The sequence below is a fragment of the Leptidea sinapis genome, chromosome 18 (genome assembly GCF_905404315.1).
Source record: "Leptidea sinapis chromosome 18, ilLepSina1.1, whole genome shotgun sequence".
Taxonomy (NCBI): Eukaryota; Metazoa; Arthropoda; class Insecta; order Lepidoptera; family Pieridae; genus Leptidea; species Leptidea sinapis.
In genome coordinates this window covers 8,948,036-8,966,556 of record NC_066282.1, presented here as the reverse complement: position 1 = coordinate 8,966,556, position 18,521 = coordinate 8,948,036, and the positions used below count along the sequence as shown (strand labels likewise).

Below are 18,521 nucleotides of genomic sequence, written 5' to 3'. Positions count from 1 at the left end.
GAGCTCAAAATGAAAATACAACTTCTAACTTTAATAATGCAAATTGAAAATTTTCTTTCAATATATAGAAACTATAGTTTATTATCAAAAAGGAAGAGATGTTTGATAATGTTTCGCATTTTCGTTGAAATTATGTTTACTATGTTCATGGTTGGCCGTCAGTTAATGTATATAATAAAAACAAATTTCGTTAATACCGCGCTTATAGGCTTAACATATTCTGAGCCAGTCGTTACAACTTCATTGGCAATTTACTATGGAAGTGAATTTATCATGATCATCTCAATCATTTATCATTTTAAAGAAAATCATCAACAGTTTTTGAACGATGAAAATTATATCAAAATTATTGATACAAAATATAAACAAATTAAAATAATACTTGTTATTTATATAATTTATAGGGCCGTGGCAGTGATCTGCGTTGATCTGAAAGTATACGTGAGTTATCTTGATATTGTTTGGAACATAATTCCTGCGATGTGGAAAATGAGACAACTTTTTGAAAGTACAATTTTTTACTTAATACTATTTGTGATGGTGGAGCAAGTGAGATGCATAATTCGTTCCATTGAAGAAAATATAGAGGGAATTGTGGATAAAATGACAGGTTCTGTTGACAATGTATCACCGGGTATATTGGGCAGCGCCAGGGAGACGCTGGAGAAATTTGATAAATGGACAACGGCTTACAACAACGTAAAGGAAAGCTTAATTTTATGTAATCAAGTTTTCGCTATGCAGGTATTAGTGCGAGATTAATAGTTATAAAAATGATCCTGAAAACCTGACTTAAGTAACCTGACTGAAATAAGGGACGGGAAGAGCAGGACGTTCAGCTGATGGTTATTGATGCGCCCTGCCCATTACAATGCAGTGCCGCTCAGGAGTCTTGAAAAACCCCAAAAATTCTGAGCAGCACTATAACTGCACTCGTCACCTTAAGACATAAGATGTTAAGTCTCATTTGCTCAGTAATTTCACTAGCTACGGCGCCCTTCAGACCGAAACACAGCAATGTTTACACATTACTGCTTCACAGCAGAAATAGGCGCCGTTGTGGTACCCATAATCTAGCCGGCATCCTGTGCAAAGGGGGGGATATCTATATATCACGGTCCCGGGTTCGAATCCCGGTAGGTGCAAGCATTTATATGATTAATATGGATGTTTGTTTCCGAGTCATGGATGTTTATATGTAAATACATAATATGTATGTTTAAGTAAATATATTGTATTAAATATATCGTTGTCTTGCAACCCATAACACAGACTATGTATGCCTAATTTGGGGCAAGATAATTTGTGTAAAAGTGTCAATATTATTATTATTTTATATCACATTGTGTTACGTTGGTTCTCTACTAATATTTTTTTAATACATACTATACACCATGACCTTAACCTTACAATTATTCAACGCTCTTTTTTAAATGCATTAAAATAAGCTTAGTAAAATTGTATCTATAAACAACTTTGCATGCACATTGTTCTTTGAAAAATTGTTCTAGATATAAGCAAGAAAAAAAGGCATTTATTTTATTTTTTATTATTTATTTATATTTGGAAACATTTAGTAACACATATGTAAAATCTCTATAATTTTTACCAATAGGGTTCGTTATCGTAAACAAAATTCAAATATTAATTATATGTGTACAGAATCGTTCATATAAACCTTCAAAAACAATAACCCCAGTGTGTCTACCACTTTATTTCATTAGGCATTTTCCAAACCACTGATTTGCGAAGCGAATGAGAAAATATGACAAGCCCCTCTCTCAAACTATTGACAATTTCGTCGTCTACATTAAAGATTTTCTCGGCTATTATTTTATTTTACTTATATTAATACTGAACATATTGAGCGGTTTAATTATCATTCCTATCGGTAATGATAATGTTGGTAAAAATGAGTAACAACTAATGGTCAAAACTCATTAATTACTTGAGTGCAACGTCGATGCCACACTTTAAATAATGGATGTTTTAGTCGAATAATTACAGACCTAACAAAAGTCCTGCCATAAATTACTAGATTCCATTTCTGTTTCTACACACCGACACGCGAGCTAAAAATGCAAATAAAACTTATCACATTAATAAGACAATTTGAAAACTATCTTTCAATATATAGAAACTATAGTTCATTTTCTAAAGAGAAAAAATGTTTGATTATATTTCGCATATTCGTTGAATTAATGTTCGTTACTTCAATTATTTGTCGTCAGATATATATTTTAATTGAAGCAAATCATATTATTAGCATCACAATCATAGGGTTAACGTGTTCTCATTCAGTCATTACTATTACATTGGCAGTTTACTATGGAAGTGTATATGAAATGATTATCAACTATTTCAAACAAAATCATCAAAAGTTTATAAACGATGAAAAGTACATCAAAATCATTGATAAAAAATACAAAAATACGAGAACTATCTTGGGTCTGTATATAATCTATAGCGGGGTGATAATATTTAGTGCTGATACTAAATTTTACGAGAGTTATCATCTTAATGTTGTTTGTAACATAATTATTGTGATGTGCAATATGAGACAAATTTTCGAAAGTCTCTTTTTTTATTTAATACTATTTCTAATGGTGGAGCAAGTGAGATGCATAAGTCGTTCCATTGAAGAAAATATAGAAGGAATTGTGGATAAAATGACAGGTTCTGTTGACAATGTATCACCGGGTATATTGGGAAGCGCCAGGGAGATGCTGGAGAAATTTGATAAATGGACAACGGCTTACAACAACGTAAAGGAGAGCTTGATTTTATGTAACAAAATTTTCGCTGTGGAGGTATTAGTGCAAGATTAATAGTTAAGAGTAAAATTTATTCTGAAAACCTGACGTATTTAGGTATTAATTTTGTATTTTAGATTAAGGATTGGTCTCTCTTCTAGATACCGTACTGCCTAAGAACAATAGTTTTTTTTATTACGGCAACTTTATAATGTAGTGTGTATTGGCTATTTGTTACTATGCTTGTATGTTTGGAATCTTGACAACTTTTTGGCTCACATTTTTACGAACATAATGGTAAATTCAGTAATCTATAAGAAATATTTATAGTGACGATTCAGAAACGCTTAGATAAGCCAAGCCTATTTAAATAAAGTTTATTTGACTTTGACTTTTACTAGCATGTCCTCAGCGACTCTTAGGTGATTGAGTTTTAGGAGTAAATTCTGGTATTTTGGGAGTAGCTGAACGGCAACATATCTACGTGATTATTTAGAATGATATCAATCGACTCGTGAGATACAGAAAGTTCAGTGGCTATCTTTCCCAAAATTGAATGAGTATTTTCAATCACAATTTTCTTTACTTTTGCAATGTAAACTTCAGCTGAAGACGTTGATGGCCTACCAGGATGAGACAAATCTTCTAGCATACCTTGACTCTGATTGCTTTGTAGCACTCATAAGAAGGTTGTGTTCTTGATAAAGTCCTTCCCCTAAAATTTCGCCGAGCCTAAAGAAATATATTTCTCCACAACAGGCAACAGCATAAGAAACGTCACAGTTCTGTAAGTGCCCTGATTGGCCTTTATTACGTAGATACTGTACGTTGCATTACAATGCTGGTGAAAACAGTTTGCAATAAACTTTGATTTTCTTTCTTCAACTACAGAACTTTCTTTCCAAAATGCCAATAACTATGATTTAGTTATGGAGGGCTCTATAGAACCCTTATTTTTATATTTATTGATAACTTATTAATTAATTTGTTCCAGGTTACAATTACTCTTGTCGCAGCTATGTCCTACATAATATTATTCTTATACAAAGTCATATCTTCAAGCGTGTTGGTATGTTTTTTATTACTACACCCAGAGTCGTCAATTTTATTATTGTTTGTATAAAATAACAATTTTCATGGTTGAAAATTAAAAGATTTCAAATTATTATTATAAAGTGCTATAGGTAAACTATTTTCGCTTTTTACACGCTTTTTATTAGCTTCACACAGATGGAGCTATATACATATGTATGTTTGTTTGTAACCGTCTTATTTTGGCGAGATTTTGACCCACTTTAAACGGCCAGATTTCGTTCAAATCTTCATAGATTCATCGAGAACCGATGCACTTATATACACACAAAATTAACAAAATTGCATTGTTTGACTTTCAATTACCTCAATGATAATTTTAATAATAATAAAAAAAATATTGAAGTAGGCGTTAATTTGCGGAAATTCATAATTATCCAAATGATTTGAGTTTTCTTTAGTGTTAATTCCGCCAATAATTTAATAATAAAGTCAAGTAATTTTCTTCACAAGAAGCAATACAAAATGTCTTGATGGGGTTTGTCTTGGTCCGTATAATAAAACTGCAAATGCATAAAATAACTGTACGAGAGACAACAGAAATATATACTATAGAATCGAGGGCAAATACTTACAAAAACAAGTTTGAGTTATTCTGAAGAAAACGATAGCTTCACATGCCTCCATTATTATGTACAACATAAATGCAATATGAGATAGTAATGAGATCAAAGAGCTGGCAGCTACCTCGGACAAAGCATTAGTCTATCTATTCAAAGGGGGAAAGTTGCCAGTACCTTCGGAACCTTGCCTAAAGGGACTCCTTTTAATAATATATTTTAGTTATTATATTACATATTTTAAGTTTTTTTTAGTTTTAGTTTCATCGTTCTTTTCATTTCAATGCACCCGTCAGCTGCCACAAAACGCGTGGCGCCATGGCCAGTCTTAAGCCGCCGCGCGTTACTGACGTCAATGTCAACGGGCTCGGGTTACACAATAAAATTTATTGCTTTTGAAGTGTTTCGGCTTGTTTATAAAAACGAAGGTCAATGCTTTTGTTATTAAACAAGCTAGCGCTTTGTTAGATAACGTAAACAATAGATACTGCGTAATTTAAACAAATTTCGTTTAAAGTAGGCATCAGCATAGCTGTCATGCATTTTTATAATTATTTTAGATTTACCTACAGATTACATTTCGACTATTACTAATGAATGTAGTAATTTTTTATAACTAAAACATACTTCAAAGTTACTAATTAGTCATAGAATAGTTACTAAAACATCATAGATAATCAAAAAAGAATTTTAAATCGACTGCTATAGATAATTTTTACGGTAGACCGCATTTTGACGGCTTGTCGTATTTTACACAGATAAAGTTTTAAAATTAAACATTTTCACTTTTATAGTCTGTTAATTAAAATGCAATTAAGATTATTATTAATGCTTACATTTAATAATATCACATTAAGAATAGATTATTAATAATACTGTAGTTTTTTTTTGAAGAAACCCAATTAAAGTTAAAATTTTAGTACAATATTCTATAATTACATATACGGATAAGATACTCCACTCTGAAATTGTAACGATGTTTTGTTGCAGAGAGAAGAGATATCGAGAGAATTTGTATTATATGCGATAGACTTAATAATTTTCTCTATGGCTATGGTTATGATATCCTGGATGGCACAGAATGCCCAGAATTCTGCAGACATGTTGAGAAGACGTCTTGCCAAGCTTTTAATTTACTGCCAGAGAAGTATGACTGCTCTTATGATTTTTTTACTACACGAAAGAGTGTACTTGAGTGCTTATTACAAAATACAAAAATACGTACGAAATTATTGTGTACAGGTACCTAATATGCATAAGAATAATTTGCTTTATTCAAATTCAAATATTTTTATTCAAAATAGGATGTGACATCACATATTGAAAGTCAAAAACTACCACCCATTCCAAAACGAAAGCCTCAACCAAAACTCAGCGGCCTTTTTTTTTTCATCAAAAAAATATGTTTACAAAGTACAATAAAAGTTATTATTTAATAGCCTCAGGGCGTACGCTTCCAATCTGTGGTATCATTAAGAAGTGATTTATGTTATAGTAACCTTTACCACACAAACGTTTTTTTAAACAATTCTTTTGAATATACTTTTGTTTTGAACATTGTCTGGGATCTTTGATCCGAGTAGTAGGCAAGTTTATGTCTGTTCCAGGTTTTAACATTATGGTTATGACAGTTTCTAGCAAATTCACTTATGTGCTGTAGAATATAGGATCTGATATCCTATGTGACTGGCCATAATGATATTTTGTGAACCCTGTGACGATTGTTGAGTACTGAATTGTATATATTTGTATAAAAAAAATAAGTTATTAAAATATACAGGAAAAAAAAGTAATTTCAACCTTCCGAAATCGGCAGTGTCCCAGGGCACTGGATTTTCCAGATACACCAAAACTGAAAGTGCCGCACGGCACCCTACTCCCTCACCAAGTTCTGACGCCTATTGTGTTTATAAGATGGTCTATTTTGTATAGTCTTATAGCTTGTTTCAATTGCTTTCTAATACATTTACTCAAATCATCGTTATTATAATCAATCTATTGCTACACGTAAAATAACATGCATTGACAGAAAGCTGTGCGAGCGCCGAAATCGCGATAATCATAGTCATACCGCACGATCATAGTTTCCCGGACGAAAACTCCCGAGTACCCTCAAAAGTTCTGGATAGTTTTCTAGTACTACTAAAGTTATAAATATCAATAATAAATGATTAAATATAAAGAATATATCATATAAATAATTTATAATTATATTTATGTAATATAATTGATGAATTATGTCATATTACACTGGCCTGCAAAGGTAAGTATTACACTTTTCAAATTAAATTTTTTTCTTAACTATAGAAGGTAGAGATTTAAGATTAAAAACGTTTTGTTGCAAATTTTATAGGCTTTAATTCTTAAAAACTAAAATTATACATTAGTAACATTTTTAACTTAAAAAAGATAAAACTATGAAAATAGACATTTTTAGTTTAGTGTGTAGCTTCGAGCCGGTTTGGCATACTGAACACTAGGTTTCGGAGCCAATGTTGTGGAATATTCTCCCATTCTACTACCAGGGCCTGCTTTAGTGCCCTGAGGGTAGTAGGTGGTGGTCTGCGATTTCTGACTAGCCTCCCAAGCTCATCCCAGGCGTGTTCAATCGGGTTCAGATCAGGACTTCTTGATGGCCAAGCCATCACGCTGCTACCGACCTCCTGAATATACTCTTGTACGATATGAGCCGTGTGTGGCCGGGCATTATCATGGATCAGCATCGATCCATCACTCATATTTGCTAAATACGGCCCTGCATACTCATTGAGAATCTCTTGAGCATATCTTTGCCCAGTGAGGGTGCCATTTTCTATGGCTACTAGCTCTGTGCGACCTTCTGAAGATATGCCAGCCCATACATGTACACTGCCTCGACCGTATTGGACTCTTTCTGAGGCTTGATGCAGGCTTGAAGGTATCGCTCACCAGGTCGCCTGTAAACACTTCGCCTTCCATCAGAAGTGTAGAGGGAGAATCGAGACTCATCTGCAAACAAAATTCTTGGCCATTCTTCTTCATCCCACTGCATGTGTTCACGGGCGTATCGCAGTCTCTCTATTCGATGCTGTCTCTCGAGTTTAGGGCCACTTGCTGGTCTTCGGGGTTTCAAATTTGCTTCAGCAAGTCTTCTTCTCCCTGTACTGTCACTAATGTAGTCCCTCCGGGTCTGAAGTAGCTGTTGCTGGACTTCAACTGCATTTTGGTGGCGATTTCTTAACACAGTGGAAATAATATAACGATCTTCTCGGGCACTGGTACACCTGGCCCTGCCATTACAAGGTCTCCTCAGATGGTGTCCAGTCTCTTCGTACCTTCGCTTTACCTTCTGGACCGTTCGTACCGTCACACCCACCATTCTTGCAGTGCGACGCATACTGATGCCTAGTTCCAGAAAACCCATGATCCTAGCACATTCTTCAACTGAAAGAGGCATGATAAATAAATGTTATGTGCTTTTTAGCATAAATTTTTAAAACAAGACCCATCGATCTTGAAAAAAATTTAAAACAGAAAGAAAAATGTGAATGGTAAAATTGTAATTCGGAAACGTCCCTTTTGAAAAAGGAATGGTTTTGTTTTTGAAGTTTTTTTTCAGCAAATTCTTAAAAAAAGGTTACCGACTATAAAGTTTTTATCTACAAAATTAAATTCTCTTTGGAGTCCTTTTTATTTCGAAAGTATATCTTGTGAACTTAAAACGTTATCCCAATTTTAAAAGTGTGATACTTACTTTTGAAGGCCAGTGTATTATTATGTTCTTTACTATTTATTCATTAAATTAATATAAATAATTATTAATATCTATTAATTCAATTTAAATATATTAAATTCCAGCGTGAATGGAGAATTAAATTTATTTTTTTGATGTTCATATTAAAAACTTATTAGAAAACATTCATTTAACTAAATTTTTCAAGCAATCATTTTAGTTTCAATAGTTATGAAATTAAAATTACTCAATATCTGATTTAAAAATATTAGATGCAATGAAAATTGTTTATTCTTTCTTGATTTTTAAAATAAATTCGATAAGACTCGGTCTCACCCGGAGCTGATTGGAGACTGAGGGATGAGAGAAGGCGATTTTCCACATCAAAAATCTTTATTATTATTATTTCAGCGGATGTTTCTCACAAGCCTGCTAAGGACCTGCTTCATCTTGTCGCCTCACGTCGGCTTCGTGTCCATGCCTTCGGTCTGATTCACATCGACATGACTCTCTTACCCAAGTGTATCATGTTCCTAATCTCTTACACAATCATTTTATTACAATTCAATAATATTGTTTGATTAATAACCATTATGATTAGCAGTAAATTATATAAGTAGTGTAATTTATGTTCTATTGATGTTATTAGACGTTTTAATGTTTCCATTTCATATTATAATAGGCAGTGAATTTAGTAATCTAAGTATTTTATTATTTTAAACACTTTTCATGTTTGATATTTTATTAAAATGTGCGAAGTTCTAACATATTGTAATTAAAAATTTTTTAGTGTAGTAGGCGTTAGTTTGTGGAAATCCATAATTATCCAAATAGTTTGAGTTTTCTTTAGTTAGTTTTTGTCCAGAGTTTGGCGAGTCAACACGTCGAATTGTTTAAAGACAAATATTGGCGGAATTAACACTATTGAAAACTCAAATTATTTGGATATTCTAATTATATAATAATAAATCTTGTCATGTTCCACCTTTTTAAGAGAGAATAAAATAAGAAGATTATGAAACCATCTGTTTTTTTTCATTTGTTGTATAAAAAAAATAAACCTATTTATCCGTAAGCTAATTCACCTTCTTCTAGGGCCACGAGTTACAATTCTCAGTGTCAGCCAATTTGTAATTGGGTGAATGTCTGACTGGACTCCAACCAGTAATGCCAACATCAGTAGACCTGGCAAAAGCCTTTTGTATCGACTTTCTTGTAGGAATAGGCGTCACCATCAAGTTACCTACCTCATCTTCCATATTTATGGAAACTGAATGAATGATCCAAAAAGAAAATAAGTCAGTTAAAACTAACTCAAAAATCCAAACCCAATATCTATTACACTAAGGAATAGTTGGGAATAGAATCTTGGAACAAATATTCCAATCACGTCATCCATTGACCTATCAATCGAAAAATCTAAAGAAATCTCTCAAGCCCAGAAGCACTACTTTGTAACCAAAAAAAAATAGACTCAACTATTAGCTAGCAACATCTGGTTTAGTTCCTACATTGAATACCATCAAGGAACTCACAACTCCGGAGTGTAAATATCTGAAAATGACGGTATAACAAGGTGAAAAAGTTAAAATACAGCCCATGTCATCTGAGTCCTATTCCATCAATCTAAAAAAGAAGAGAAATACAAGAAAAACAGTTCAAAATGTTGCGTCCAACTATTTTTCTTCAATGTGTCACAATGAGTGAATCCAATGAAGAAATTCGATAGTATCTGATGATATTTATAATTTAATTAGCTTTTAGCCACGTCTTCGTCCGCGTGTACTTTGTGCAGCATTTTTTATTTTTTAGGTACCTACTTACTTTACGAATAATACACTGCTGTGGTTAATACCCTTTTATAAGCTACGTTTGTTTTGTGTTTTCACATTCTTTGCTAAAACATAAAGATTTTACAGGTTTTAATAATCATGAGCACGCGGAATGACGAATTCCCGTGCAATCTTTCATCACTTTTTTCTACCCATTCATGCCCTTTTTACAACAATAGGTAGCTTATGTCCTTTTTCAACTTGGTCAAGTCTAATTTTGTACCAAATATAATCAAAATCGAATCGAAAGTTAGGCAGGAAAGCGTAACTTTGTTTGAACTTCATATGAACTTTCGTCCCCCTTTTTCATTCCCACACAGGTCGATATTTAAAAAACGCTAAAAGAAATATGTATTTATTTCTTATCAAGTATCTAAATATAGGTTAATGGTGCATATAAGTTCCACTCTCTGTTTCAACCCCTCCAAACCTCTTAGCGATGAAAGTCGTTTTCCAAGTTCTAAGCATTCTCGATACTAAATTTCATCAAAATTGTTTCAGTTGCTTAGGCGTGAAAGCGAAACTAACAAACTTACATTCACATTTATAATATTAGTAAGGATTGCATAAAGGAAAAAACGCACACAGCGCAAAAAATGTGACTTTGATGTACCCAATACAGTGTCAATAAAAGTAGAACCACAGAACAAAACTGTTCTGTGAGTAGGACAAAATTGGTTCAAGCATTTTCAATCCATTTCCAATTTTGATTTGAAAGATGTATCTTGCTCTGGTCGCTCAGTTATGGATAAAATAGATGCCATTTTGAAAACAATTTTGATCCATTTGAAAAACACACGTACACAAAAAAGCTCAATATTTGGGTGTCACGCCCATATGACTGAAAGAAACCTTATGAACCATGTACTTCATTTAATATTTGATTGAAACTTAACTTATTGATTGAAAAGTGGATCACATACGACAAGAATGTCCAATAAAGGTAATTTCTATTTAAAAAAAACAGTTCAGTTTTATGGTTCTGTAAACTGTCACTATTAATTAGTGTTGATTCCAATTAGTTTCGGACTAATCAGAGGTTCTTCATCAGGGTGAGTATTGTGAGTTCGTAGTCGAGATATACCAGGACCCACTCCATATGCCAAGGTCGCTGTTTGCTAGTCGTGTTTGCCAGTCGGTAACTCTTTCGGCAGTTGTTTTTTTCTATATAAGAGGAGGCAAACGGGCAAGAGACTCACGGGATGGGGAGAGGTGAGACAACCACCGATGGACATCCGCAACATCAGGTGTCTTAAGGTGGAAGTATGTTCTTTTCTTGTAGTTCCCTAACGGCCGTTCCCAATATTCAGTCTATCTCTTTATTGAGACAAAAATCGTAACCATCGTCGATTTCTCTGTCCCAATACACTTATCGACGGTAACTTATCCGTACACACTGTGTGTCAATGGGACGACGTATAGTTTACCAGCGATAGAAGTTTGTATTGAAATATCAATAGCATCAGATTAGTGTCAGCTAATTACTGACAGTAGGAAGTAGTAATGTATCTCTATCTGTAGTTAGTATATTGGGAACGGCCGTTAGTCGTATCGATTCGGGAAAACCGCAGCCGGTAATTAATTCCACAAAGTGGCTGTGCGAGGCAAGAAATGTCTTGCAAAACGAGCGGTTGTGGAATGCCAGACGTCAAAGTAATGCGGGTGGTACTTTGTACGTGATGTCTGGTGGTGGAAGTTAGTTGTAGCCATTACTCTCTAATATGCTATAAGAAGTCAGCGAATATTAATTGAGGGAAGCTGAAAAAAATTTTTTAAGTTGATATTCGCTATAAACGCTGAAACAGTCTCATTTAAAGTGATTATTATTATAATTAAATTATCATTCACCGTAGCTACCTATTTTTTTCCTATACTAAGTTGGTTTGACTATATCGTAGTCTTCCAACACATACATTACTATCTGGAACTAATGTAGGTTTGTCAACGAAAGAATATTGATTTAAAATTACGATACCTATTTACTATATAGAAATAACTATGCTATTGTTATAAGATGACCACAACAGCCACGTTAGTGTTTCAATATATTTAAATCTAAAAACATTTTAAAATCTCCAATCACAATAACATCTTGTCGAGATTACGTGTTGTTTCATTGGTGCTCGATAAAGTGCGATCCCATTATTGGATGAAAAAATTGCGTCTTTCTCCATTAAAATGCAAAAGAGCACTATTCATCCATTGCCGTGTGCTGTAAAGTAAAGAGGAAAGAACTGAATTAAGTGGATACTGGAAAACAGATAAGTGGATTTGCATAACTCTTTTACACGGCCACGTGAACACAAAACTTATTTTCTCCCCTCCTGGCGAAAGCGTTTTGACATCGCCTCGGCTAACGAATTACAACCGTGTCTGCTTCACGAGAAATGAACCGCAGATTGTATGTCCGTACTCTCTACACGGAAAACGTCGCGGGCAGCACCTAGTAAAATTAAATTAAATTAAAAACTTTAAAAAAATTTAAAGTTAAATTTTCTAAAAAAAACGTATTTTTAAAACTATTAAGTGCTTTAACATCATCCTGCCTTATCGACTATAGATAAAAATGATATAAATTGACAAAAATCTTAGTTTGCAAATTGAATAATGGAATAATCTTATCGAATTAGTGTATTGTCATCGGTCCTCGATAAATCTACAAATTTTAAATGAAATCAGGCCGTTTAAAGTGGGTCAAAATCACGTCTATAGGAGTCAGTTACAAACATACATACAAACACATACAAGTGAAGCTAATATAAAGCGTATAAAAATAGTACATACACATACCAATTTTTAAACATAAGTGTTAGGTATGCGAGAACCAGCAAACGTTGCATTGCCATATAAAGTATAATTCACGCGATAGTTTTATAAGTAATAAAATATTGCCTATATTATAGCCTGTACATCATTTTGTTCTGTTGTCAATAGTTTTTGCAGCGCACGCAAAAATAGGTTTTCGATTTTACACCTTGTGTTACAAAATAGCAATTTTATTACGGATCCCTAATTTTGAAAAAAAAAATAACTAAAACATAGCCTATAGCCTTCCTCGATAAATGGACTACTCAACACTGAAAGAATCATTCAAATCGGACCAGTAGTACCAGAGATTAGCGCGTTCAAACAAACAAACAAACACTGCAGTTTTGTAATATTAATAATAATAATAATAGTATAGATAATAATAATAATAATAATAATAATAATAATAATAATAATAATAATAATAATAATAATAATAATAATAATAATAATAATAATAATAATAATAATAATAATAATAATAATAATAATAATAATAATAATAATAATAATAATAATAATAATAATAATAATAATAATAATAATAATAATAATAATAATAATAATAATAATAATAATAATAATAATAATAATAATAATAATAATAATAATAATAATAATAATAATAATAATAATAATAATAATAATAATAATAATAATAATAATAATAATAATAATAATAATAATAATAATAATAATAATAATAATAATAATAATAATAATAATAATAATAATAATAATAATAATAATAATAATAATAATAATAATAATAATAATAATAATAATAATAATAATAATAATAATAATAATAATAATAATAATAATAATAATAATAATAATAATAATAATAATAATAATAATAATAATAATAATAATAATAATAATAATAATAATAATAATAATAATAATAATAATAATAATAATAATAATAATAATAATAATAATAATAATAATAATAATAATAATAATAATAATAATAATAATAATAATAATAATAATAATAATAATAATAATAATAAAGCCTTTCCAAATTTATTAATGATTTTCCATTTGATTTCTACATTTTAGTGTTAGTATGTTAGTACGGTTAGTCGACAAACATTATTATTTTATTATTAACTTTTATGTTAGTAAGTTATAATGCATGCACTATGTTAGTTTTCTTGATTATATTCAAATGGATCCCAGTAGGGTAAAGGCCTCCTCCATTCCTTTCCATTCCTTTCTATTTTTTCCTTTTTCGAGCCAATTAGTTCCGCCAGTCTCTCTTATCTCATCGGTCCACCTTTTATGTGGTCTGCCCAAGTGATCACCGACGCCACATTCTCTTGCAACACCAGATAAATCACAGGTGTGTTGCCGGCTATAAAGGCGTACGCGGTTTTTTTGAAGGTACCCATGACGTATCGTCCCGGAAACACTGCACAAGGACGCTGATTCCGCAGCTTGGTTCTACGCCGAGTGATACAGTCGTTCACAGAGCACTGGATCCCGACAATTCGAGCAGCTCTGTGTTGCACGCTGTCAAATGGTTCGAGCTGCAATTGGCCGGACCAGAGATGATAGCGAGAATCTGGGCTTCAAGTATTAGCTTATCGTATTAAAACCTGAAAACACTGTGTAAGCTGATTACTTGGTTTAGCTTAAGAACGCCATATAACCAGATTACCAGTGGGAGGCTCCTTTGTACCGGATGTCGGCTAGATTATGGGCCACAACGGCGCCTTTTTCTGCCGTGAACTAGTGTGTATTGTGCATTGCGGTCTGAGGACGCCGTAGCTAGTGAAATTACTGGGCAAATGAGACTTGACATCTCATGTCTCAAGGTGACGAGCGCAGTTATAGAGTCGCTCAGAATTTTTGGGTTTTTCAATAATCTTGAGCGTCACTGCATTGTAATGGGCAGGGCGTATCAATTACCATCCTCTGAATGTACTGCTCGTCTCGTCCCTAATTTTCATAAAAAAATGATTATCAAAAAGGTCTACTGCACACTCCCGTACCGCACACATACACCCAGTAAGGAGTTAACTCACTACACAGCACTCGATCGAACAATATTTTTACAGAGTACTGATATATCACTGAACCGCCAGGTAATATTTTAGAAACTCAACTCTGGTGAAAACAGGACAAAATACTTATAAATAGAGGCATCGGTAATGGTAGCAGTGTTTTTTTTTGGAGAAGAGGAAAATACATTTACGTATTGAAGACCTTCAAACGGGGCCCAAAATATCTCGGGTTCGGGTGTAAACACCCCCTACCGACAAAAATCATTCTCTACGCTGATAGCCCTAAAGGCTTTCGCAGCGAAGCCGGGCGGGGGCCGTGGAGGCCGAAAATACAGCTCACAGGCGCGGGGCGTCTTGGAAGGAGACTCGAACCTCGGAGCGCCAGCTCACTAGGCTGGATTGAGAGATGATATCTAATATATCTGTTAGTCCAATGGACTCTACGTTTGAAGAGACTTCGTTGGTGATATATGTATGTGTGTTTGTAAATATGTGTGAATGTATGTGTATAAGCGTATAACATTGTTGCGAGTTTGAAGATTTTTTCCCATCTCAAAAAATGCCAACATATACATTAACCTATGTACATACATACACAATATATGTACATACTTATATAGAGAGGTGTCGGTAACGTAACAGCGTAACGTTAGAGCAAACACTATAATGGAACAATGTGTGTTTGAAGTAGACACGTAAGGCGCCATTCGTTTGAGGTTGCAATCTCAGCATTTCTAATCTTGCATTGAGATGTTCGTTCAATCAGGGTTTCTGTTCTTCCTGCTATTTTCTTCGATAATTCTTGTTCTAAGTTTAAACTATTATATACAATATAATTCAAAGATATTAGATTGTTCGTCGCTAATGTTCCCAAAAAATAGAGAATTAGTCGTTTCGGCCATTAAGCTATTATGAGCTTTGTTGGGATCGGGAAATACTAAATAGATACATAAATGAAAAAACTCAAAATATGAATATTGTTCAAGGTTGATTTTGGGCGATATTTGCCATCCAAATGATTTGAGTTCTCTTTAGTGTTAATTCAATATTTGCTTAGAGTCTCGTGCCAGATTTTGGCGAGTCAACACGTCCTGAGGATGCCTCGTGTAGAGGCGAAACACGTGTCAAATTGTTTAAGGACAAATATTGGCGGAAATAACACTAAAAAGAACTCAAATCATTTAGTTAATTATAGATTTCCGCAAAGTGACGCCTACTTCAATATTTTTTTTTTTAGATATATATGCTATTTATTCAACTCGAATAAGACATTTTATGTTTAGTCCATATAACCCTACCCAATATTTTTACGTATCTTCATCATCATCAGCCGGAAGACGTCAACTGCTGACAAAGGCCTCCACCAAAGATTTCCACGACTATCGGTCCTGCGCTGCCCTCATCCGACGTATTCCGGCGATCTTGACCAGATCTTCGGTCCATCTTGTGGGGGCCTACCAGCACTGTGTCTTCCGATACGTGGTTGCAATTCGAGGATTTTACTGCTTTACTTTACTTTTAATGTGAAACTTTTATTATATCGTCTCAAAACTTTTTCGTCTGTGTGTTGCATGTCGTGTGACGGGCGGGCGGCGACTATTACTCATTTGTGCCAGTACTCCACGCTATTTTGTTTGTTTTTGTCAGTGTTTAATGTAAATATTATCCCAAAAATTGGGAAAACGGGACGAGCAGGACGTTCAGATGATGGTGATTGATACGCCCTGCCCATTACAATGCAGTGCCACTCAATTTCAACCAAGCCTAATATAAAAGAGGTCACCGATAGATTAATCACTTCAGCATAGAAAATTTCTTTTAATTATTTAACATTATATGGTATTAGTATAACATGTTAGTGATTGCCAGTTTAGCAATGCTTAGCTGATGTTTTCAATTACTATGTTGCTGCTTCTCTTCTTGCCACTAGGCCTTTGCTACAATCAACGTATCGGCTATTGTAGAATATATTACGAAACTGATTTCACATGACAAAGGCAAAAGTTCTGAAGGTTAATCGTTTATTCCCTGGAGTGATGGCAGCTACACTTCGCCTCGTGTGATAAACCCACATTTGTGTTTTAATACCCTTTATTACACAACAGTTGCATAAATAACTATCAATAAACTAACGACTCTTGCCACTGAATTCAAATACAGTGAGAATGTATAACAGAAATTACTAAGAATAAATCTCCGAACAAATATCGTTTAAGCTCTTTACAACTCGAGTGAACCACTTCACCAATACGTTCATATTTCCATAATTAAGTATAAACAGGCCTCACGTAATTGAAAGCAATTCAGAAATGTACACGAATTTAATATATTTTATACTTGAATTACTGTTGAAATTTTATAACTTGAATCGTGGAATGTTTTATTATAAAATTTGTTTAAAATAACTTTAGCATTGAGTATGTTGTTATTGTTGGTGCAGATTTTTCGATCTAATTAATTTGCAAAAATCTGTACAATATGTGAATTACTATTTTTTTATAACTGTTTGTTAAATATGGTAACTTGATTTGATAAACGTTTGAGTATAGCAATTTTAAAATAACTTAATTATCAGATATGCTTCTTGGTCTCCGATCACTGTCCCTTGAACAAGCATCTATCTATCATAGGTGTAACAGACGAAAGAAGCGCCAAGACACGTGCACATGGAATGCGGAATGAGTGTCGTCGAGCAACGGGCACAAATCCTCCTATGTCCAGCATCGCAGCAATTTACCAGTGGAAGGCTCCTCTGCACAGGATGCCGGCTAGATTATGTGTACCACAACGGTGACTATTTATGCCGTGAAGCAGTTATGTGTAAGCATTACTGTGTTTCTGTCTGAAGGACGCCGTAACTAGTGAAATTACTGCGCAAATGAGACTTGACATCTTATGTCAGAAGGTGACGAGCAAGGTAGCGCCGCTCAGAAGTTTGGGGTTTTTCAAGAATCCTGAGGCACTGCATTTTAATGGATAGGGCGTATCAATTACGTTTACAGTTTAAGTTCTTAAGTTCTCCTATGGATCTCATTTCTGATTCATTGCTCACAAGAAACTCCGAGCATAGCCCTCTCCATTGCCCTGTGAGTGACCATGAGCTTTCTCATATGGTACAAAGCTAGCGACGACGTCTGCGTTCAAAATGGCACACACTGTATATACATATTATGACATATCTATATGAAACATAATATACGTCACATAGATTCAAAAATAGCATGATCATATCAATGAGAAACTAAGATTCTTTTGAGAATAATTAGTTTATCTTTCAGTGAGCGTTTTCTTTTTGTAAAGTGGAAATTGATTAAGTGTAAGCTTAATGTTTGTCAGACGAAGAAATGTCGGATAACAGGACACTTAGTTAAAATTTATAACAAGCATCTGTCAATCTCGAGGAACAGAGGAAAATGACGTCGCAACATGACTCCCAGATTTAATTAATATCAAGGAAACAGATCCTCCCATTTATTAGCTTCTGGATTCAATAAGATGGAACGTAAATTATAATATTTTTATAGTTTAGACAGTTCTGAATAAATGTATAATCACACCAATACACAAATAAAATTTGCAAACAATATTTTATGAACGATGCGGGACTCGAACCCGCGGCCATTCGCGTTCCGTGCGAGCGCACTTCCAACTGTTCAAGTGACGTATCGTTGATAAAATCTTGAACCTATGCTTTGTTCAACTCTCAGGTTGTGGCTTCATCTACAGGATCTACTTTACAGTTGATAACC

General features: G+C 33.6%; 1 long non-coding RNA gene across 1 annotated transcript; it reads left to right on the top strand.

Annotated features, from left to right (window-relative positions):
• The first annotated feature begins 560 nt into the window (after nucleotides 1-560).
• LOC126969615 (uncharacterized) lies at nucleotides 561-8,668 on the top strand. The gene is made up of 4 exons (XR_007730428.1): nucleotides 561-744; nucleotides 3,748-3,822; nucleotides 5,396-5,552; nucleotides 8,529-8,668. It is a non-coding gene; the product is annotated as an uncharacterized LOC126969615 (long non-coding RNA).
• Nucleotides 8,669-18,521: the final 9,853 nt, after the last annotated feature.